General features: G+C 37.6%; 1 protein-coding gene and 1 long non-coding RNA gene across 5 annotated transcripts in view; one reads left to right on the plus strand and one right to left on the minus strand.

Annotated features, from left to right (window-relative positions):
- The window catches only part of sgk1 (serum/glucocorticoid regulated kinase 1), a 183,931-nt gene that overhangs the window by 5,763 nt on the left and 155,007 nt on the right, over positions 1 to 23,161 (minus strand). The window contains exon 1 of one of the 3 annotated variants that reach the window (XM_028797746.2): positions 4,927 to 5,078. The exons of 1 other annotated variant lie outside the window; for it this stretch is intronic. The gene's annotated coding sequence lies outside the window, so the exon portion shown is untranslated. Of the gene's footprint in view, positions 1 to 1,269; positions 1,503 to 4,926; positions 5,079 to 23,161 lie in introns of those variants that run through there. One more of the 3 variants, XM_028797747.2, reaches the window with a different exon arrangement.
- Positions 27 to 17,624, plus strand: LOC127527176 (uncharacterized). 2 transcript variants are annotated; one of them, XR_007934478.1, is made up of 3 exons: positions 27 to 252; positions 15,068 to 15,235; positions 17,057 to 17,624. It is a non-coding gene; the product is annotated as an uncharacterized LOC127527176 (long non-coding RNA). The 2 variants fall into 2 exon arrangements; XR_007934477.1 differs by lacking the exon at positions 27 to 252 and adding an exon at positions 7,049 to 7,457.

Genomic DNA, 23,161 nt, shown 5'->3' on the forward strand with positions numbered 1-23,161 from the left:
ACAAAGAGAACTTCCTAGGGCGGATCAGACCGCCTTAAGTCGGTCGGGCCCCCAAAACGTCGTCAAAGTGCTCAGCCCCTCCCCTGAGGCGTCATATTGGCTGACGACGGACGGCAGCAGGCCTAACGGACACAGCAATCTTAAAAATAACAGCGGCCAGACGGTCAAAGAATGACTTTGTGTACGGATTTCGGAGCCCGAGAAAACACAACACCTTCTGACGGGGCTGCCATTCGTTTAGCGCATGTCGAGGTGTGTTGCATCAAAAACGTGCGTGTAAGTTAGTAGGCCTCAGCCGGCGAAATCTGCCCTGCCTGCTGTTCTTGTGTTACGTTGCACTTAAAAGTTTGAAAAGTTGATCACTATTGAGATTCTGTTCATTTGTATACAGTGGGTTAAACTGTTTTATGTAGTTTGTAACTTTGAAGCGACGCGTTATAGTGGTGCGATTGAAGTAGATGTTTCCCGAAAAGTCTTGTCAGTTTTATCTAAACCTAACTTTTTGAGTGCAGTTTGTCAGCGAAGGGCCAAGTCCGGTATACATCTAAAAAGACAGTCCTAATTTTGCGCTTTTCCACGATTATCTTGGTGAACGTGTTAGAACTTTAGCACCTGTGGATTTTAGTTGGAATCGCGGCGGGGTGGAGGGAGAAGCTTGCAGGGGTGAGCATTTTGGTGTAAGGAAGTAACCACAGGGTCGCAAATTCACGCGTTCGTGTCAAATGTAAAGTCGGAATGTTTAACACCAACGGGAAAAATACTACAGACCTAGTAGAAAGATGCACGTTTCCAAGGGAAGAACACGCAAACTGCTGGCAGATGGTAGCCCAGACCGGATTTAATACAACATCGTAGAATGGGGCTGAACCTACAGCACCAAATGAATCTCCCACCCTGATGTATTGCACACGATTGTATTAAGTGAAACTTAAAGATAGCGCCTAGGAAAGAAACAAAACAAGCTAATCGAATATTCATCGACTGCAGTCCTAACTCCCATGGGACATGACGTGGTAAACCAGAGTACAGTCCGTTTTAACCAGAGACCTGAAGATCCGCAACAGTTAATAGAACTGAGAGCTCTGTTTTTTATAAAAAGCACCTTCAGGCACCGTCTCTTAATCACCATAAAACAAACAGGCCCAGAAACAAGTGGATAAACTCCCTAAATTAAAGCAACATAGAACAATCTGTACGCATGTTTACTGATGACATCTTTTACTGTAACCCGACCTTCAAAAAAACACTTCAAGATTAGTAGGAACCCACCTTGCCATAATCTTCACCGGTTTCCGAGCAGAGAATGTGTGCATTGGCTTATCTTTAAACAGCGCCGAGAGCCGGAGGTCCTGCGCGGAGAGGAAAGCAAAGGGGGATGGATAGAATAACGAACATTTTGTTCGTGGAGTAGAAAAGGGTGTTTGTTCGTTTAAACAATAACTTTGCAAGGACTGGTGGTGAACAGTCATCGGGTGACGAATAGAACTGTGCCAGGCAGTTTGGCAGAGAACAGTTTATTTTTTTTTAACTGTGTTAGACAGGCAAAGTGAGAGTCTGATGCGCCCACGGGGCGGTCGTTTTAACTTATGCATTCTTTACCACCATCCCTCCTCCAGTATAATACACTACGTCATCTGTTTCCTTATAAATCTTTGTTATATGGCTTATTTACAGTCCAAAGCTGTTTACAAAACAGTGGAAAAAATAAGCACTTCCACGATTATCTATCCATCCATTTCGTGAACTACATTTTTCCCAAGTTAAGAGTTGCAGCGAATAGGTGCCTTTGAATACAGGAGTGACCATAATGCAGAAACCAGCTTTGGCCTGAAAAGCAGCCCATCACAGACTAGACACACACACAATGATGGATGAAAATCATTCATTATATCGTTTGTTTTTCAAATGGATAGATTTTAATGCAGGATTGTCAGGGGCGGAATCTCTGACGTTGGCATCCGGCGTAAGTCCAGATCCTACTGTACACTGGACGGGTGCCAAACCATTCCTCTCGCACAAATTATTCTAGCCCATACTGTTCTCCAAACCAGCTTATTATAATATGGGTCGATAGTACAGAGTTTATCCTGGCCATATTGGCAATGTCGATGCTAAGTTATTTTGCGCCCTATGCCAAGCTTATTAGTGAGCCAACCGACTGTTCGGTAGCAAACCCGTGCGGCTGGGTCCTTCCACCTTTATTATCTGCACCCTAATTACCTAGTTCGCCTTAATGGTCCTGCATATAGGACTAAAGACTGACAAGTGTCGCCAATCCACTCAAGAAATGCGTGTACAGATGTATCCAAAAAACGTAAAAATTGGAAACTGGCACTGCAAACTAAAGTGGAGCGGTTCTGTTCGTCTAACTTGCTTAGTGGGTGCGAGGATGACAGATATTACAAAACACCATAGTGGCTTTATTGTTATACCATCCATATATATTATTTTAGCATACAGTGGCAATTGTTATACAATCAAGCCCACAACCTATACATAAACACAGGACAGGTGCAAGACAGGTAAAGAACTAATACTACAAATAGATAGTAATAAATAAATATTATTGTGTTGGTGCTTCCTTGTAAGCGCTATCATCTATAAGTAATTTCACTATTGTCCTGTGCAAAATATAATTTAATAATTGATTAATATGACCCACCACTCTCAGTGGGTTTGTACTGAAAATTTACTGTAGGCACTGCCATTTATCAAGAATTTTAATTTTACAATAATTTTGATAGATTTCGTTCGTTCCGTATTTACCTTAAAATCAATCAACAGTGTACTTAATATTATTGCACTTCTAATCATATGCAAATCGAAAAGGTAAATTTTATTTAAATGCTGTGCAAATTGTAACTTAATATATGATATGCAAACAATTAGAATCATGGATCGTTTATATTATTTGTGGATAAATTCCTGGTGCGTGTAAGTCGTTATTAAATATAGATTACACAGTAGATAAATACATTCACCACGTCCTCAGGCCATTCAACTCATTTTGAGTTTGCGTTTATGAAACTAAACAACTTGAACTGGTGGCAGGGGTCAGATCAAGATGTCACCTGGGGCATGTGCTGGGATATACAGTACTTAAAACTATTGGCGAAAGAGTATAAATATATAAGAGATACAGAATTTAAGGAAGTCATCGCAGACAGTTTAGGTTACTTCTGAGTTTAAGGATGCTGTACGTGGGTAGTATAAACGTCTGATTTGACTGCTTAACAAATGTGAAAAGTATGTAGCTTTAATGGCAAATGACTGCCGGTGCCGATGAACCACATTCTAAAGCGCACCTTTTGTAAATAACTGCATTTAACAGAGATAACCGCTAAGGGGCGTTTGACGAATTATTCAACAGATATTGTGTCAGGAGAACACTCCGCTTCAAAATCATAACGAGCCACTTCAACATTGTTATTCCCTATCATTATACCTATCCGAAACTATTTCAATCGTATCCAGTCCAAGAAAAACAGTTTCTTCAGCCCCCCAGACCTACTGTGACATTTAAATCTACTGAAACTATCCAAACCAGCGTTTCGCCCGCTCTAATTGTGTGATCGGCTGTTCAGAAATGAATTATTTTACACAACAATAGCCTTTAATGGGGTTGTTGTCGAAACCGTGTTAATCGCTTTCACGAACATTTTGTTAGTTTGCAGTACATTTGACCCTAAGTCGCACACAAAGTAATGTTAAGCACCCTTTTCACCTACTGCTAAAATCACACTACTTCTATCTTAGATGTACAAAACAGATAAAACCCTCAGAAGTACAGTATCAACATGAAGTGCTTATTTGATGCCATAGTACACCCACCCCCCATGTCCATTATGTATAAAATGTTTTGCTATAACGAAAACGTTAAAATGGTTCAGTTCTACAGTTTACAGTGTGTTTGGAGTTTAGTTTGACTTAATAGGTGGTTTTAAGAAATAGTCATATCCGAAGTTTGGCTCATGATTAGTGCCAGTGTCACCGGCTCGACTCACTAGTGGGATAAGCGAGTTCGGGAGCATTCTTGTTTTTTGTTCTGTTACACATGCTTAATTACCACTAAGGTCTAATTCAGAAGTTGCAGAGAAACCTGCTGCTCTGGGTTTTTACTGCTGTTGTTATGCACCACTTGAGAAAATAGCAAAACTACACCAGTATAAAATCCATTAGGGAACAGTTTAATCCTTTAAAGCAGACACTACAAAGGGACAGTTGGAAAATATTTATTTATTCACCGAAATATCGCCTTAAAACATATAATTTGGCGACGTGGCATAACAAAATTAACGCCTACAGTCAACTTTTTAACTTATGGAAGGGAAGAAAGAGCAAAGTATGCTCATTGGAACTGTAACTAAACTTTCCATAGAGCGCGTCGGCAGCGCTAGAGGGGAGGTAATGGTGTGGTGGGGGATTTATGACAGCAGCACTTGAGGGCTTCATTTGCCACCCAGTGAATCAGTTTAGTCACTGAAATCCCGTCCCTCTCCACACACTCAAACTCGGACGGTGATCGTTAGATAAAACTAACCTCTTAATGCCGTTTTGTCGAGATTAGGTGTCTTTGCTTCGTATTTTATTTCCACAGTGGAAGACGGATTTATCGTTTCCCGTAAAGTTTTTTTTAGCCTTTGCTTGCACTGCTACTATATTTAAATAAAAAGCCTCGCGATTATCCCCTATTTGCATACAGTAGATAAGAGTGAACTCTGCTGCCGCATTATCTAAATTGTGCTTCGCCCCACGACTTAGAGCCATTATCTCAAGGCTGGTTGGTGTTCGGGCGCCGGGGATGCACATCTCCTGACCTTGATCTCCAGGGCACAGGGCAGGGTGTGCGAGCTCAGCCCCGTAAGCCCCGTGGTCGTTACCCCGAGCCGGATAGAGCGGCAAGAAGTTAATGGAAAATGAACTCACAGGAACGTGTGGCAGTGCCGGAGCCAGAAAATTTTTCACCTGAGCGGCAGCAGACAGACAGGCTCCTTCTTCAGTTAAGATCCTTTTAAGGAATCGAGCTTTACGTAATCACAGACCTTTCTTGTGCCCTTTCTCTTACTACCGGATACCTTAGGGCGGGGAGAAGGCGCTCTCCAGACTGAGATTCAAAAGAACAAAGTTTCCTTAAAGGAAGCAAGGAGTCTGTCTCTTGCTAACTTTGTTTAAACTGTAAAGAGTTCTGACGCTTTGATTTGCCAATTGCATCTTTGTAATAACTTAGCAGTTGTGCAAATCCGGCTTTTGTGAAATCCTCAGTCCCAGTTCTAAGCAAATTTTGTGTAATACATGCAGCCCTTAGGAAATGTATAAATACATACTACATAAACCATTCAAGGTAATGTCAGCCGTACAGAAAGTGCTAGTGTAGCTGTAAAATCCTTATGGGCATTCCAATATTTAGTAAATACTGGTAAAGCCATGTGCATGAAAAATTCAGTCGTACCTTTGTCAATGATAATGGAAGTAGAGCACTGACATATCCATCTATTTCCCAAACCGGCTTAGTTGGTTTTAGGTTTATGGAGAGCCTATCCTTACAGTTTCAGGTGCAACGCAGGAATGAAGCTTGAACAGGAAGCAAATATGTCAAATGCTACACTTACATACATGAATACAGAGACTCCACCAGTCACTCTAACCTGGATTTATTTGTAATGAAAATCTACATGAACGCAGTGAGAACATGTAAATTAGATTAGATAAATTGTGTTAATCCCATGGAGAGGTTCAGATGCATACAGCAGCAGAAACATAAAAAACAAGGATACAAACACACAGGACAAATAACACAGCCAAACAAATATTTAATTATTAAAAAGTTAGTTAAATAAATGTATGTTGTGCAGATATTTTAAAATAAACCTAAAGAGTACATCGGGAGGAAACATTGAATTGCCTGATAGCAGTTGGCAGAAAAGACCCCCAGAGGCACTTCTTAGTACACAGTGGTGGAGTGAGCCTGTAATAATAATAATAATAATAATACATTTTATTTATATAGCGCCTTTCCCATGCTCAAGGAAACGGCAGCATATACAGTATATAGCATTGTACAAACCAGATAAATAAATAAAGAAGATTAAGACAGTGAATTCTGAAAAAAAACAGACAACATAATTGATGGTCTTGCACACACGCATACAGGTTACATTTGCATCTTGACAGAGAAGTAAACTGAGAGAAGGGTAATAAAGTCAAATAGAGCTAAAAGCCTTCCTGAACAGATGAGTTTTGAGTTGTTTTTTAAAAGAATTCATGGAGTTAGCTGATCTAATCAATTTCGTTAGGTCATTCCAGAGTCTGGGCGCTATACAGCTGAAGGCCCTGTCACCCATGGAGTGTAGATTAGTGTGGGGCACAACAAGATTGCCAGAATCAGGGGACCTTAGTGGGCGGGCAGGCACATAGTGATGGAGAAGGTCACTGATGTAGTTTGGTGCGAGGTCGTTTAAGGCTTTATAGGTTATTAGTAGGATTTTATATTTGATTCTGTAAGACACAGGGAGCCAGTGAAGACGGAGCAGGATGGGTGTGATGTGCTCGCTGCTGCTGGTTCAAGTAAGGACTCTTGCAGCTGAGTTTTGAATAAGCTGGAGCTGTGATATAAGATTAGAAGGGGCACCTGCCAGTAGGGAATTACAATAATCGATGTGGGATGTGATAAAAGCATGGACAAGTTTCTCAGCATTAGAGGAGAGGAAGGAGCAAACACGGGATATGTTACAGAGGTGAAAGTAAGAAACTTTCTTAATGTGATTTATGTGGGCAGAATAAGAGAGGGAGGAACATATTCCATGATGTTATTTATTTTACTTAAAGCCTGCCTTTAGCAGCCTGTTGCACTGTAATGGAATACACTTATTCAGAAAATAAATGAGTAGATATATTAATCTTAGTTGGTTCTGATATAATTTGAAAATAATTTATTACGTTACATATAATATTAGGATTCTGCAATGATGCTGTGAAATGTTAGCGGGTTCTAGCTTTCTGTAGGTAAATGTAAATACACGATTAAGAACTCTAAAGCATACTTGTAGTAAAATCTTTAATGTGTACAATCACCTGAAATATCATCCATTACTTGAGTTCTGTGAACCTGCTTTTCCTATCCTTTCAGTATCGGACACAAGGCAGATATTAGCCTTGAATGGATTGACAGTCCAATGAAGTGAACATTCAGGCAAATGTAGTCATTCCAGCCTAATTAAGACTCTCCAGTTATCCTAACACAGAAATCTTTGGGATGTTGAATGTATTTAAAATAGCAGAAAAAGGACAATATCAGACCAAGGTTCAAGTTTGAACCTTGAACTATTAGACACCAATGAAGATCACTTAAACTCCGCACAGACAGTGACTGGACCTAGAATCAAACCCACACCCCTAGCACTCTAAGGTAGCAGAGTTAACCAAAGTTTCAGAAGAACTGGTCCATGAAAAGCCCACAGGTTCTTCCATATAGAGTATGTAAGTTGTTTGAATATGTATATAAAAATACTTAGCTGACATTGTAAGCCACCTGTTTGTTAACCACTTCAGAACTGTGGTTACATGACCTTTTTCCTGAGATGTTAAAAAATGTTATTCATTTTTATGACTTATTTACTTTAAAATATTTTTTTAGGTTTGTTTGTTGTTTTAAATCAGTTACATTCAATGGTTTTATGTATTTTTCTGAAAGACTTCAGTGAAATGTTAATATGCAGGTTACATAAGACAGATATTGTAGGATCAGCCGTTCATTGTTTGTACTCATTTTGTCTAATTCATGGCTGTAGGTTCCATAACCCATCTTAGCGGCTTTGGGCACAAGGCAGGAACCAGACTTGTATGAGTGCAACAGTCCATTACATGGCAGACACATGAATTTCCACAAGGGACTAATTTATAGTTATCAGTAAGGCTAATAAAATACCGACAGAAAACACAGGGAGAGTACAGACAAGCAGAATATGCAAAGTCCACACAGACAGCAGATCAGAATGTCCCATATCACTGTTAGACAGCAGTAATAATCACTGTACTGTGTTACTTATGTGGTTGCATTTATTTGCAAATTAATTTAAGCTGGACTTAATTCCAATATGTATTGATTTAAATTTCCTTACTCTGTTGGTCTGATAAAAACAAATATGTTCTGAGATTACACTTACTAATCATAGTGTTTGTTACTAAAGTAACAAACATAACACAATCAGGTTACAAAGACTCACCATGAACCAGGTTTCTCAAACTTTCAGGAGTTAAAGGCGTCATGTATTAATAAGCCTGAAGTAAAGCTCTGTCTCATTCAGTTACTTTTGCCCAATTCTTTAAAAAGCACTGGTTCTAAGCAACAATTTGTGCTTTGGAACAGACAGTAATTCCAAATTTACCACACTAGATGTCTCAATGAGGGCAAACATGCAAGAAGGAAAAGCATGAAGCACTCCTTTATACAGAAGGCACTGAGAGCCACAAAGAAACTCATGCAAGAAATTACTGAGTGAGTTATATAGACCATTTAACTGCTAACCAGATACCCTAAATGTAAATAAAGATGTCTAAATGAGTAAAGCAGAAGCAACAAAATTGCTTATAAGCTACAAAATGCTACATTCTTCACACTAGCTACTGTACATACTACTCAGTGAGAGGCTGTTACATATGCAGAATCACAGCATACATATTAGTCAAACAAACAGTGCCTGAAAAAGACAACAACAAAACAACAGAATATATTTTAATTTTTAAAATCAAATATAAGGTTTTTAGAAAAGGGCTTCTATAGCATGTATACCTCAGGAACTTCTTTATGGTACCACGCAGCACACTTTTAGAAAGTAACACATTGCAACTTTGCAATGTAGTCTGGAGTAGGAGTAATGCCTCCTACATTCTCTTATTTTTGTTTTCTGAATATTCATAACATAACAAGCTATAAATCTGAATAAACTAAATAACATAGCTTGGTGGGATTAAATCCAGAACCCAGTTTTTACCAACTGTATGGGTTTTCATGTTATTTTCATTTTTCTTTTTCTTTTTTTATTTGTAGAACAAAATGACATACAATTAAGTCTAACTTATATAATAACATTACATACAATCAAGTCGAACTTAACAAAACAGAATTCAACCAATTCACGAGAGAAAGAGAGAAGAGCCAACAGCTAGAGCAGATCTTTAAAAACAACAAAAAAGGAAGAATGCCCTTTTCCCCTGATATAAATGCTTATGTTATTGTCATCCCTGAAGGCATTTTTTCCAAGTAGGCTACTCCAGTTTTCCTCCCACATTCCATAGGTGTGTAATTAGGTTAAATGGCGGCTTTAAACTGGCCAGGCGCGCTGATGTGTGTGAATGCGTGTGTTTGTATGGATGTGTGTGTGAGTTGGGTTCTTTATTACCTTGGCAGCTTACAAACCTAAATTGGACAGAGCAGGTGTGAGAAATGGAAGTACAGTTACATTACAGTTTGTTTACTGTAAAGTATTAATGAGTAATTAGAGAGGAAAAACAGCAGAGGACTGCACTAAAGTACTTTAAACAAATGAATGAACACATCAATTGGTTCATCTGACAATCCATTAAGTTTTGAAATGATGTATTCTCATTTTGCTTGTGGGAAAATTAGAACTATTTGAGTGACTAATGGGGTAGTGCAAGATCTCACTTGGCACAGCATGCCATTTTATTATGGGACATTTTTCACATATCCTTGTATGTACAATATATTGTATGCCCAGTAAATTCCTAGGCAAACACAGTCGCTTAAAACTACAAAGGCCAGTGCTACAGGTTGATCCCCCATCATAGTAAGTAATATGCTGGCATCAATGGCTGTGGACTCTGTTTGGATCAGCAGTCACCATCAGTTTTATTTTTTTTGCACCAAAATTTGTACAATGGTACCTACAATGGATCTACAACTGATATGGATAAGGTTGCACTAAATTGTCACATATCCCACCAAAGACTTATCAGGAATTTTTAGTTCCACCTTATTATTTACATATTTTAAAGCATTATTTATGAAACTGATATGCAGTATTTTTATTTTTTATTGCATGCATAATCACAAAATAATCTAGACATATGGTTCACTGCAAATTTTTTTTCTTGGTTTAGAATGTATTTCTGTAAACATGCTTATTGTAGACTCAGAATGTGTAGCATAATTGTACTTTTTTCTTTGTGAAAAATGTAACCATCTATAACCACTCTCTGGACATTAAGTGAGCACAGAGGGAACCTCAAAAAAGTGGGGTTGAGAGCTCTGGGTTCCTCAAAGTTTTTTTAGTTGTCTTTTTGGAACATAAAACATGCTTTGAGCATAGGAAAGGTGCTCAGAAAATCTCTAGAAGATGTAATGAAAAGTCAAGCAAAATGATACTTTATTGGCTAACTAAAAAGATTACAATATGCAAGCTTTCGAGGCAACTCATGCCCCTTCTTCAGGCATTCACTACATTCATAATGGCTAACACGGTACAACACCCTACTACTACTAGAAGATGTAAACAATGCAACACACAGGTTGCATGTCAGATGCACGTTGCATATTTTATGCTAAAAACATTTCTCTTTACTCAATGAATACTTTATACTGTTTAGTAAGTTATGATTATGACTTTGGAATTGCCAAATTAATTCTTAGATCTGCTGATTCTACTTCTCCTTTAAAAGGTGAATTAAAACCAATATGTTTAGAAAAGTGTCCAACTAACATTTTTATCCTATATTTCTCAGACCAATCTTCTGATCAGCTCTTCTATGATGTAATCTTATATTTAGAATTAATTTTATATTTCCAGTGTGTCCTAGCAGTGAATATTTTAGTGCTGCTTATTGTTTTCCAGTGTCATTGAAGAATTTTGTGTTTCACTCAGTAATCATTTTATTTGAATAATACTCTTGATGTTCGTGTCTATCCTGTGTTAATTCTTAGACAACTTTCTCTGTGCTTCTATTCCTGTTGTGCATTTTAAGTATTCACAATTGCAATAACAAAAACAACAGTGATAATAATAATACACCTAGGAGATGCAAATGTTCACCCACATTTTAAATTCATGTTTTGATGAATGTCTCTTATACATTTTTCTTGACCATTCAAAACTTGGCACATCAAATGATGTCTCCCAAGCAGAATTCAAATCATTAGAGTGTCCCTTATTATTTGTCTGGTTTGTCTTGTGACTCTTAAATTAATCCCCAAGTGCGTCTGTTTTCTTCCAATAATTTCTTTCAGCAGTGGTAAAAATAATGACCAGATATCTTATTTATTATCCAAATCACCACACCAAAGCATCATAAATGCACTCAATGGGGCCTATACACACATTTTCTAATAAATCTGAACTTAAGTCAAGTCCTCTGTCAGGTCAGGTCAGGTTAGGAAGTATGCACTGGTCCAGCGAGTTGCCGCACCCACCACACAACGAAACAGCTTGGGATCCTGGTTGGCAACTCCCCAGGCAGACATGCAGTCCAGTCCCACCCTCTGGAAATTACCCTCTGTCTGCCGCTATGTGGTTGTCCCCTTCGCACCAGGACTCTCAAGACTTTGACCTTCGTCTTTTTGCATAGATATCAGGAGCACCACACACCTTTTCAAGCGACCTCATGACCCCCCATGCTCTCATAATCCATTTACTGACTTAATAGGAAGAGTCACCAGAGAGATGAATGTCACTGCAGAGGTAAGTAAACCTCTCAACAAGGTCAACACTCTCTCCGCAGACAGACACATTGCTGATGGCTGTGCCTAAGAGGTCATTAAAGGCCTGGAGCCCAGATACTCAGATTCCTCGCTCAGTCTCTCGAGAGCCCTGATCAGAGCCTCCATTGACTCTGCGAAGATCACAGCATCGTCGGCAAAGTCAAGATTAGTGAATCTTTCTTTACCAACAAATGCCTCACAGCCACTGGACCCCACGACCTTGCCCAACACCCAGTCTATGCATAGCATTGAACAGAGTAGGAGCAAGAACACATGCCTGACAAACCTCAGAATCAACTGGGAAAAACGCAGAGGTTCAGCCTCCACTCTGCACAGCACTCACAGTACCTCCCTGATGTTTTGAATTTTTAAGAAGTCTGAATTTGGGGTTAAACTTCAATATATATATATATATATATATATATATATATATATATATATATATATATATTCTCTTCCATGTATCAATATATATTTATATTTGTTCTTTAACTCCACAGAAGTAAGATGAGAGCAGCCTCAGGATAGGAGTGGAAAATATAAATCAAGTTTTATGAAATTAACAGAACAGAAAAAAAAATGAAATGGCTGGACTTCCATAATGTGAAAAATAATCTAAAATATTTGTAGTTATTTGCATCTGTTATTCATCCTATTATAGTTATTTCTTTGTTATTGTAAAAAAATCATCACTTGCAAGGTATTTTATGATATTTATTTGATTTCTTTATACTTTTATCACATTTACTAGCTATGCTACCCATCTAGGACAAGTTGAAATCTAAGTAGTCAACGGAGACAACAGTATTAATAGTTGCATTGCACCATCTATTAGAATGTATTTTGTAATGCATGCAGTAATGAATACTTTACATGCGTCATTCCAAAATATAACACATCAAAATCATTTGTAATAATACAATGCAATACTACAAATGTTTGTGATGCATTGCAGATGTCTCTTTTGTATGCCATTTGGGATGGGATTCACAAGAGCAGTGTTAATGTTTGTGATGTGCCACCTGTTGAAATTAAAAATGCAGTGCATTTTATTACTCCAGCTATTTGTGGTGCACCTTCAGTTGGAATGACAGGGACATAATAATAATAATAATAATAATAATACATTTTATTTATATAGCGCCTTTCCCATGCTCAAGGCACTTAACAACTTAACTTAACAACTGGGCAGACACACAGACACTCATTATTAAAGTGGATGTTTACGAATTACTTTCCTCAAAAGACGATTAATCCGTCATCTTTAGTACAGGGATACAGGAAGCCAAAGTCTACCCTAGCAGCATTTGGGAGAACCAACCCCAGAGTTCACGCTAGTCCAAAAAAAAGGTGCATTTACACATGTATTCACACTTGGGCAATTGAGGTCACTAGTTTAACATAAGAGAAGTATCAGTGGAAAGTGGAATACCTGGTGAAACTCATGCACACACCAAAATAATATGCAGCACTATATATCAAACTGCCACTCAATATTTGTCTGTTCATTTATCAAGTTTTTAAGGCCACCTTTTCCCAGTTACAGGGTCTGACTGAGTAAGAGCCAGTCCATGCAACATCGGGTACAATTGTGAAACGAATCCTAGAAATGACATGATTTCACCTCCGGAGTAATCAATAAATTGAGTGAGTGACACTCATTGACAATTTGAAATGAATGAATCTTTATTGCCAAGTAAAATAATTGCTAGGAATTTCTATTGGCATTACAGTCATAGATGTACCTATAGTAATATAAAAAAAGATAGCACAATATGTAATATATGATATCACCACAACATAATAAACTTTATTAATAAATAAATAAACATCAGCAGGCTCCTATCAATTATGGAAAATCCACTGCATCCACTAAACAGTATCATCTCCAGACAGAAGAGCAGCTTCAGCAACAGTCTGCTGTCACTGTCCTGCTCCATTGACAGACTGAGAAGATTGTTCCTCCCCCAAACTATGCGACTCTTGAATTCCACCCAGGGGGGTAAACGTTAACATTATATAAAGTTATTGTCTGTTTTTACCTGCGTTATTATCAATCTTTAATTTAATATTGTTTTTTGAATCAGTAAGGTGCTACTGGAGTATGTGAATTTCCCCTTGGGATTAATAAAGTATCTATCTATCTATCTATCTATCTATCTATCTATCTATCTATCTATCTATCTATCTATCTATCTATCTATCTATCTATCTATCTATCTATCTATCTATCTATCTATCTAAACAACAACAAAACAAAAATATAACATGTATTATATAGTAAGTGCAAGATATAAAAGAAAAAAAAGTATAGAAATTATGGAATTATCCCAAATTCCATAAATACCTTATAAGTAAAGAAAACCAGTATGGAATTAACAGGTGTGATAAGACTCTAAGATGCAATTTTCCTAAATCATTTCTTTAATTACAGTGTTTTGGGGAAGCAGAGGCAATCTTAGAAGTGTTGGACACAGACAGGAACCATCACTGGGCACCATCAAATATACACTGTAAGAGCTAGCCCAGCCACAGACAGACATGCCATCGCAATGTCCAAACTCACACATGTTCATTCCACTATTTACAAAACTATTTACAGTATGCTCACAGTCCTTGGTCCTTTGGGCCACCTCCACTCCTGTCTCGCAAGCTCCATCCTCTTCCACCCAACTCCGGCTCCTCGAATGGAGTGAGGCGGCCCCTTTTATAACGCCCCGGATGTGCTCCAGGTGCCTGATGACGAACTTCCGGCAGCACTCCCCAGTGTGGCGGAACTGCTGTCCTTGCACCCGGGAAGCACTCCGGGCATACACCATCTCTGGTCTGTCAGCACTTCCTGGTGTACTGGAAGCACTGTCCTCCAGGGATCAAGGACCGTCCAGGTGCCCAGGGAAGAGAAGTGCCGCCCTCCCGGTCCTTCCTTCCTCCAGGCATCCTGGTGGGGCAGGGTTTTTGGCCGTCTATCACAACACACTTACTCATACTGGAGCAATTTAATGTAACACATTTGCTTCTGGGATATGAGAGGAAACTGGAATACTTAGGGAAAATCTACTCAGTGCTCTGGCTGGGAAATTCTACATCCAGCTGCACCACAGTGCTGACTTCCAGATGTAACACCTAATTTATATAAAATGCATATTTGTAAAGAAATACACTATAACTATTATTTCAACATCATACAAGAGCATTCATCATTAAAAAGGCAGTATACACCGACTGCGTAATCAAAGTTTCATGAAGGTAGAAAAGTTAGAATGCATCTTGGTGTAAAAAGGAAAAATGTTGCTAGAAGTTAATTTCCCTTCTGCAGAATTCTAAACAATTAAAACATGTTTTTATGTTTTTCAGTGTGAAATTAACTTTTTCCTATGTGATTCTTAAGAAGGCAAAGCTACCGCATGAATGAATTAAGTTTTCAGTGATGTGCTGGTGCTTTAACTAAGGTCTCTCCTGTCAACTCTTTTAATCGAAACACTGAGAAACAGACGTCAAGGACATGACGTGAAGCGAGCAAAGGTAGATATGAGTGATAACATAAATAGCTTTAACCCTGCATAATTGGCTTGTGGAATGTGTGACCTTATTTTGCCATTTATACGAAGAGAGAGAGATTAGAATCCCAGACCTCCAAAGGAAAAAGATGAAGCCTATAGCCTGAGTTCACCCCATATGCTTTTAATTTGTTTCAGATGGTTTCAGCTGAACTATGTTTTAGAATGTGCAAAAACCAGAAAATGTGCTCAAGCCATTATGGTATAAATCATTAAAAAACACTAATGTCAATGTTTCTGATAATAGTTTTTTCAGGAACAGATATGGGTCTATTTGTAATGAGGCTGATGAACCTTTTAAATAACTAAAGGCAGACAGCGTTGTAACTGATTAAATAACATGCATATATTAATAATGGGAATTAGCTGAAAGGCACACTAGAGCAATATTAAAATAATAAGTAATTCACATATTATACAGTATGTGTTGACATCTGAAGCAAGACAAGGAAAGCTGTTTATGTGTTCAACATATGATGTGCCCAATCGGGATTAATAATTCGCAATATGAATGCACCTATGTATTTTTTTTTAGCCTTAAAACAATTCTTTAAAAATGTATCACTAAAACCTTAGGCTATATCCACACTACATTTAAAAACTGTTTTTAAATAAAAACAATCTCTGCCCATACTAGCATTTTCATATCATTTATGAAAGCATTTTCATCCATACTAAAATGACCAAAAGTGCATATGATGTAATCGCCCAACTAAACTGGATATGTGCACAGCTTAGATGTCTAAAACTGGGTGTACACTGTGCAATTTTGGCATGATTTTAAGCCCAATTTGCAGCTACTGATTTTCTGAGTTGGTCCAATTTTCAGCTTCATCAGCTGCCATTTCACATGCAGTTTCAGAGTGGTTGTTATGCCTGATTGGCCGTCACACAATCAGAAGAATTTCTGTCATGTCACAACTTTCATTTGGCTGACTTGTAGTGTGAGCAGTCTCACTATGTCGCCATCAAATTTCCCAAAATGCATTGTGCATTGACCGTAATGAGCTTGCATCATAAATACAGTATATAGTCTGAGCACCCACGTCATGGCATGTCAATTGGATCGAATGTGCTTGTGCAGTTTAAGCACATATATGAACGATGACTCTGTGTGAATTGTCACTTGACCACGATTTCTAAAAATTGAACAAAACTTAATTCAGATACTTACAGGTAAGCAACACAAAAAAGTGCTATGGATAGCAAATCTTCTGCGCCCACTGTGTTAGAATAGGTTTTTCTTCCGTGAAGGGTGACCAATTAAGGAGTGAGACGTTGTAATGAGCAGATCCAATCAAGGAAGGGTCATCTAATAAGCACAAACTAGAGCTTTTATCAGCTTTTCCAGAAGTCTTGGTTTTTGGCCATTCATGCTGAAAGGCTGCACTGGTCTTTTTTTAAAGTAACAGGCTATAGAGAGGGTTTTTAGAAGAATTCATTTTTGAGGGTTGAAAACGCCAGAGTAGTGTGGACAAAAGGCAAAAACACATGTCTGTGTTTTTAAAGAAAAACAAATTAGATTAGATTCCTCCCATTGACAGTTTACACTAAAATAAAATAAAGGGTTGTTTTATTTACTTGTGTTAGCAGTGTGGGTGGAGGAGTATTAAAACAGTTACTCAGTAAGACATTACTATTGTTTGTTTCACACAACAATCTGTCAAGGTCATTTTCTGTCTTGTTTGACCAAACGAACAGTGATGCCCACGCAACTAATTCACTGTAGGCATCTTTTGTACAATATAAAATTAAGACTAACTCAGTCGTGTCTATTCTCATACAGTAGAGCCTGTCCTGGCAGCATCAGGTGCAAAGCAGAAACCGTCCTAGATGTGACACTAGTGCAACAAGTGGTACGTTTGTACACATATGGATACTTATTAAGGTAATATGCATTTCTTAGGGGTCATGGAAAAATAAAAATAAGGTATAGACAAAGAGATTGTGCAGACTGTACAAAGAAAGTTAGGAAATAAACCCAGGCTTCTAGAACCGAGAGGAAGCAATGCTACCATGCACCTCAATTTTTATCTATCTGTCCTGTTCATTCATTTTCTGAGTCTGCTTTTTCCATTTGTAAAGTCAGCTTGAGGGAATAACTTTACCAGTACCATCAAGTGTAAGATGGTGGGATGTCAGTTCAGAATGTTAAACAAAGAACACACTCAAACTTTGTTTGGCCAGTTTAACCTAACATGCACTCTGTTGCAGCAAGGGAGGTCACTAAATAATCAGGAAAAATGAGAAAACGAGTGGGTTTTGAATCAAATCCATGTTTTAGTAAACAGCAGTGCTAATGACTGTGCTACCAATTAATCTTTATATGATCTTTTGAATGGATGAGATTTATTTGTGTTAACAATTTTAAGTTAACATATTTACAGTGTGACATGCTTTTGATGGTTTAGGGTGGTGGTAGATGAATTCTTTCTCAGTTGCCATGGACAGCATCAGCTCTGTATGTGACACAATTAATAGCTGGGCATACACAGACCATTTCAGTATTGCCATTGAATCTAATAGTATGTTTCTGGACTGTGGGAGAAGAAGCAAACTCAATATTAAGGCACCCTAATACTGTATTGTGTCAGTGCACAAGTAGTACATTATGACTTATTACCTTTTTTGTTTGTTTTGTGTACTTTTGGAAGTTAATTTGAATAAAATCTAGTAAATGTTAGTCTGCATAAGTAGTCAGTAGTATAGGAAGATGATTTGTTTTGATGAGGATTGGGTGTGGGTGATACAGGGCCTTAACAATTTTTACACATAAGTAAGCATTTTGTTCTACAAACAGTACTAACAATGAATGGCAATTTGTGCTTAAAAGTGGGAGAGTCCTTGTTATAAAATATCCAACTATGTGTTCATGCTAAATAGATGCACACCATTAGCACCTAATTTTATATATTTCTTCGGTGTCATTTGCATTCACGTCCCCGACTGCTCAATACTTTAAGCCACAGGTGTCAAACTCCAGGCCTGGAGGGCCGCAGTGGCTGCAGGTTTTCATTCTAACCCTTTTCCTAATCAGTGACCAGTTTTCACTGCTAATTCACTTTTTTCCCCTTTTATTTTAACAGCCATGTTAGAAGGATTCAGTTCTCTGAATTGATTAGTTTCCTCATTAAATGACAGCCAAACAGAAAAGAGATGTGAAACGAGCCAACAGATGACCAGCTTAAACTGGGGCTTCAAACTCCAACAAGTTTCTTTAATGAGAAGCCGATGCTTGCTTGCTGTTAATTAAACCCGTTATTTAATTCCACGGCTTATTGCTGCTCTCGTTCTGCAACAGCAGACATTTCCAAAACTGTTGATTTTCTGTTTTTTATAAGAACATCATCAAAGTTTTTTGAGATATTAACCTTACTGAGACCATCACCTTTCTTTATTTTCAGATATTGTGTGATGTGGCGGCTTGTTTTGTCTCTTTATTGTTTGGCTGGTAATTAAGGAAAAAAACTAAAGGGCCTGAGTCAAGTTAATTAAAAAAGTAATTAGCAGTAAAAATTGGTTACTAATTAAGAAGATGGTTAGAATGAAAACCTGCAGCCACTGCGGTCCTCCAGGACTGGAGTTCGACACCCCTGCTTTAAGCGCTGCTGTGCTGCTTCAAGAAGAAACAGAGAAAGGCAGGCTATTGAGTGTTTTTCAACTTTGTCTCGATGCATGCTCAATAATCCAGGTAAGGAAATCCTAGAAATTTGATTCTGTTCATCTGGATGAACAGAATCAGATTTCTAGGTTTTTCAACTTTGTTTTTGCAAGTAAAGTCAGTTTTTTTAAGAAAGCCTTCTTTTTTTGCAAAAAAAAAACCAAAAACACACCTCACCATGACTGCAACCCAGAAAAAAGGGTTGTGGCAACCTCAGCTTTGCCGTGACTATCATTAATAGGTTTACTCATATAAATGTACTGAAATCACTTGACACAGAAGACATGGCTGTTTTTTTAAATACAGCTTAATGAAATTATGCATGCAGTTCCTGTCTATGCAGATACAGTGAAGACTGTGTTTCTAAGGAAGTAGCAATATACAGAGGATACTTTCTTGTTAATCTATCTATGCAGAACATTACACTGTCTTCATAGTTCAGCAAATGCCTACAGACGTGCATCCACAATTGTCTTATGATTCTCGTTCCAACGGTTCCTGTTTCAGCTTTAACAAAAGATTAGCAGCTGTAGCATATATAGAAATAATTAACCAGTTGTGCACTGGTCCAGTCACTTCAAGGGTATGCAAAGCAGGTAGAAAAGAGTCCTTTGAATGAAGTGAAATTGGGTTGATCATGAATGGAATAAACAGTTAATAGTTGAAGCAAATTCTTTAAAAGAGTTTGAAAAATATGTGATTTACTGTACAAAGCATTTTTTTTTCACATCCTATGTGTTGGTTTGCAGTTGCCAAAATATTCTTGCTATGAATTATGATTTCTGTCTTATACAAACCAAAACCTTAGTTTGGTTTAAGCTACACTTATTTTATGTTTTAATGTCTTCTTCCTTCTAAAGTGTTCCAAATAAATAAATGCATGCACAAATAGTTGATTAAACATCCATCCATCCTTCTCATTATCTAATCTATTTAATCCATTTCGTTGTATTCGTGAGTCAATGCAATCTCACAATGATATATTCCATTTCAGGATTTAAGGAGCCAGAGGCTATGGCTATGTCCACACTACTAAGTTTTTTGTTTAAAAATGCAGATATTAGTCTCACTATTTGCTTTTCGACCACACTACCCCTCAGTTTTAACCCCCTAACATGAACACTTTTGAATATACTTTCCAGAGCTGTATACTTCTGAAAATGCTAGCTCAGCATTGCAATATGGACAGGTGAAAACAGACTTTCGAAATCTCATTCTCTAAAAGCACTCTGATTTGTTTGTGCTTATTATGTAGCCTTTCCCCTTGGATCCTGCATATCATAACATCTCATTCCCTGTTTGAATACCCTGCACAGAAAAAAAAGATTTTCCAACATGGCGGACATTGAAAAGCTGCATTCCTTAGCACTTATTATGTTCCTTACATGTATGCATCTAAATTGCACTTTGTACAGTTTGAATGTTGCATACATGTCTAATAGCCATATAATTTTCCTTTTAATACAGTTTTGTTATAAATCCTGTGGCTGACCACGTTACTGCCTCTTCAAGGATTTTTTTTGCCAGTGCCCACATGCACAGTTTAAGTGAACATCTATGTCATATGCATTTTTGGTCATTTTAGTGTAGACAGTGATACAATGTGAAAATAGTAGTATAGAGAGAGATTGTTCTTGTTTAAAAGTTTTTATATGAAAATATAATAGTGTAGATATCTTTTGGCTTTTTTTATTATTATTTTTTGTATTTTTGACCTTTTACATTTCATAGTTGGTCACACCAGTTTAAACATCCTCTATAAAAAGCATTAACAGTATATAAACATTTTATTAACTGTACTATTAACAATAATAAATAATTATTAAAATAGTAAGATTTTTAAAAATACGTTAGTCGTTTTCTTTGTTTTATTGCAGTTTAAAATGGACCATACTACGTTTTATAATAAGCAAGCTGTTAATAATTGAAGTGTTACTGATATTTTAGTGTGTTACACTCACACTAATTTAGCAGAAATTAATTTGAAAGGTTTTTACCCCTTGGGACTTTTCTTCATTTTGTTTCATTACAATGTACCAGCTTAATACATTTAATCTGGTTTGTTTTGTCATTGGTTCGTTTAAAAATCTATAATGTCTTTGGGATGTTTAAAATTAATGGAAAACTAAAAGACAAACAACGGCCAATTCCACATTGTTATCTATTAAACAAGCATCTACTATCTGATAAAAAAATCTGTACAGTTTACTACTAATTTCTTCATCCTGTTCTGAAAGCAAAAGTACATGTAACACATTGGTCCCAGAACGTTTACATACATACATGTGTTTTCCGGCCCCTGTAGGGACGTAGGATTTGCCACAGACAGAGCTGTTAGCCTGTCTTCTTCTCTTCTTCTGTTAAATCACATGGGAACCACCCAGGACAATAATACAGAAATCACAATAGGACAATGCCCTGAAGATTGACTGGTACTGTAAGGTCCTCCATAGTCTGCAGCCACACCCCAAGAGTATCAGATAGGATCGCCCACCTTGGAAGCAACAATGCTGTTCATTTCTTGGTGCTAAATAGATTTGCAAATCAGGCTAATAGGACACCCTGTTGAGACAGAATAAAACTGGGAAAGCCCATTGAAGGGGATACTGAGGACAACTCACTAATGAACTCAGTGTAGTAAACATTGGTAAGAGTCAGTCTTGGAAAGTAAAACACTAATACAGATATCTACCCACTGAATGGTGGCTGTGGCCATAATGAGTTAATGATTTATGTTGGCCATAAGGAGCCACACCTTATGTATGACTAACATAGCAAAACAGAAAGCAGCCCTGGGTGGCATACAAGTCAGTCATCAAGTACTGTACATACACACCCACTTCCACTGGACTGTCATAAAAGCAATTATCCAGAATTAAATCTGAGATGGACATTAAATCACTTTCAGTGTCATCAGTCCGAGATGTGAACATGGCAGAAATGATGCACTTTATTGATATGATATGAAAATGGGCAAAGTACCTGCACTAAATGATAAGGACCTTTCAAGACAGATAAAATACTTTTATTCTTCTTTATTCTTAAAAGACACCTTCATTCAAAGCAACTTGGAAAAGCAAACCAATTTACAACAAATATAAGTGAATATTTAGTAAAAGTACAAAGAAATAGCACAATTTAATCTGTGTTGCACGACAGTTTGTCTCCATGGTAAATGAAAACTAGAACTCAAAAAATGAAAAAGTTGCTTTATGATTGATGAAGTCAGTGCAGCTGTGGAAAGCTAGAAGAAGAGCAGAAGTGAAGAAAGTGTAAGCAGTCCCATGCAATCCCATGTTGCACTGTAAAGAATTTCTTCAGAATGCATCTGAACATCAGTGGCTCTGTGCGAGGAAGTTTGTGCATTTTGGCTTTTGCTTTAGTGGTACTACATCCTGGGTTCAAATCTTGTGTCCGATCACTCACTGTGTGGAGTTTTCACATTTCCCTCTGTTTGTGTGAGTTTTCCACCAGGTGCTCTGACTTTCCAGCCATATTCCAGAGAAGTACATATTAGGTTAATTGACAACTCAAAAATGTCCCAGTGTGGGTGTTCGCAAAAGAGGGAAATGCTTGTGCCTTGTGCCTAATGCTGTCAAGGTAGGGTCTCGCCTTTCATGACTCTGAAATGGAATAAGCAGATTTGAGAATGTTATATTGTGTTACAAGTTGTGGGATTTTGCCATGTTCTTGATGCTGCAGCAACAGACTCCTGCTCTCTGTGACCCTGAACTAGACTAAGGAAATTAAGAAAATGGATGAATATACTGTATGGACGAGTATGCAACAGCATCAAGCAGGAATAGGGGCAACCTCTGGCAAGATTGCATTTAACATTAAAATTGTTACAGTGTTTCAAGTATTCATTGTATTTGTGTTTAGATCATTTACTATCATCAGTGATACTAGGGTGTTGTACCGTGTTAGCCATTATGAATGTAGTGAGAAGTCAAGCAAAATGACACCTTTTCTGCAAGCTTTCGAGGCAACTCAGGCCCCTTCTTCATCTTAAATGTAAAATGTTGTATCTGTCCTGATGTCTATATAAACACAGGGAACTCTAGTTTCTGTATTACATCTTGCCTGAAGAAGGGGCCTCGAAAACTTGCATATTGTAATCTTTTTAGTTAACCTATAAAAGGTGTAATTTTGCTTGACTTCTCACTACTATCATCAGTGATAATTTTCAACCCCGTTTCTGTGAAAACCCATGTCATGCATTTTGTTTAG

This window comes from Erpetoichthys calabaricus, chromosome 3 (genome assembly GCF_900747795.2).
Source record: "Erpetoichthys calabaricus chromosome 3, fErpCal1.3, whole genome shotgun sequence".
Classification (NCBI taxonomy): domain Eukaryota; kingdom Metazoa; phylum Chordata; class Cladistia; order Polypteriformes; family Polypteridae; genus Erpetoichthys; species Erpetoichthys calabaricus.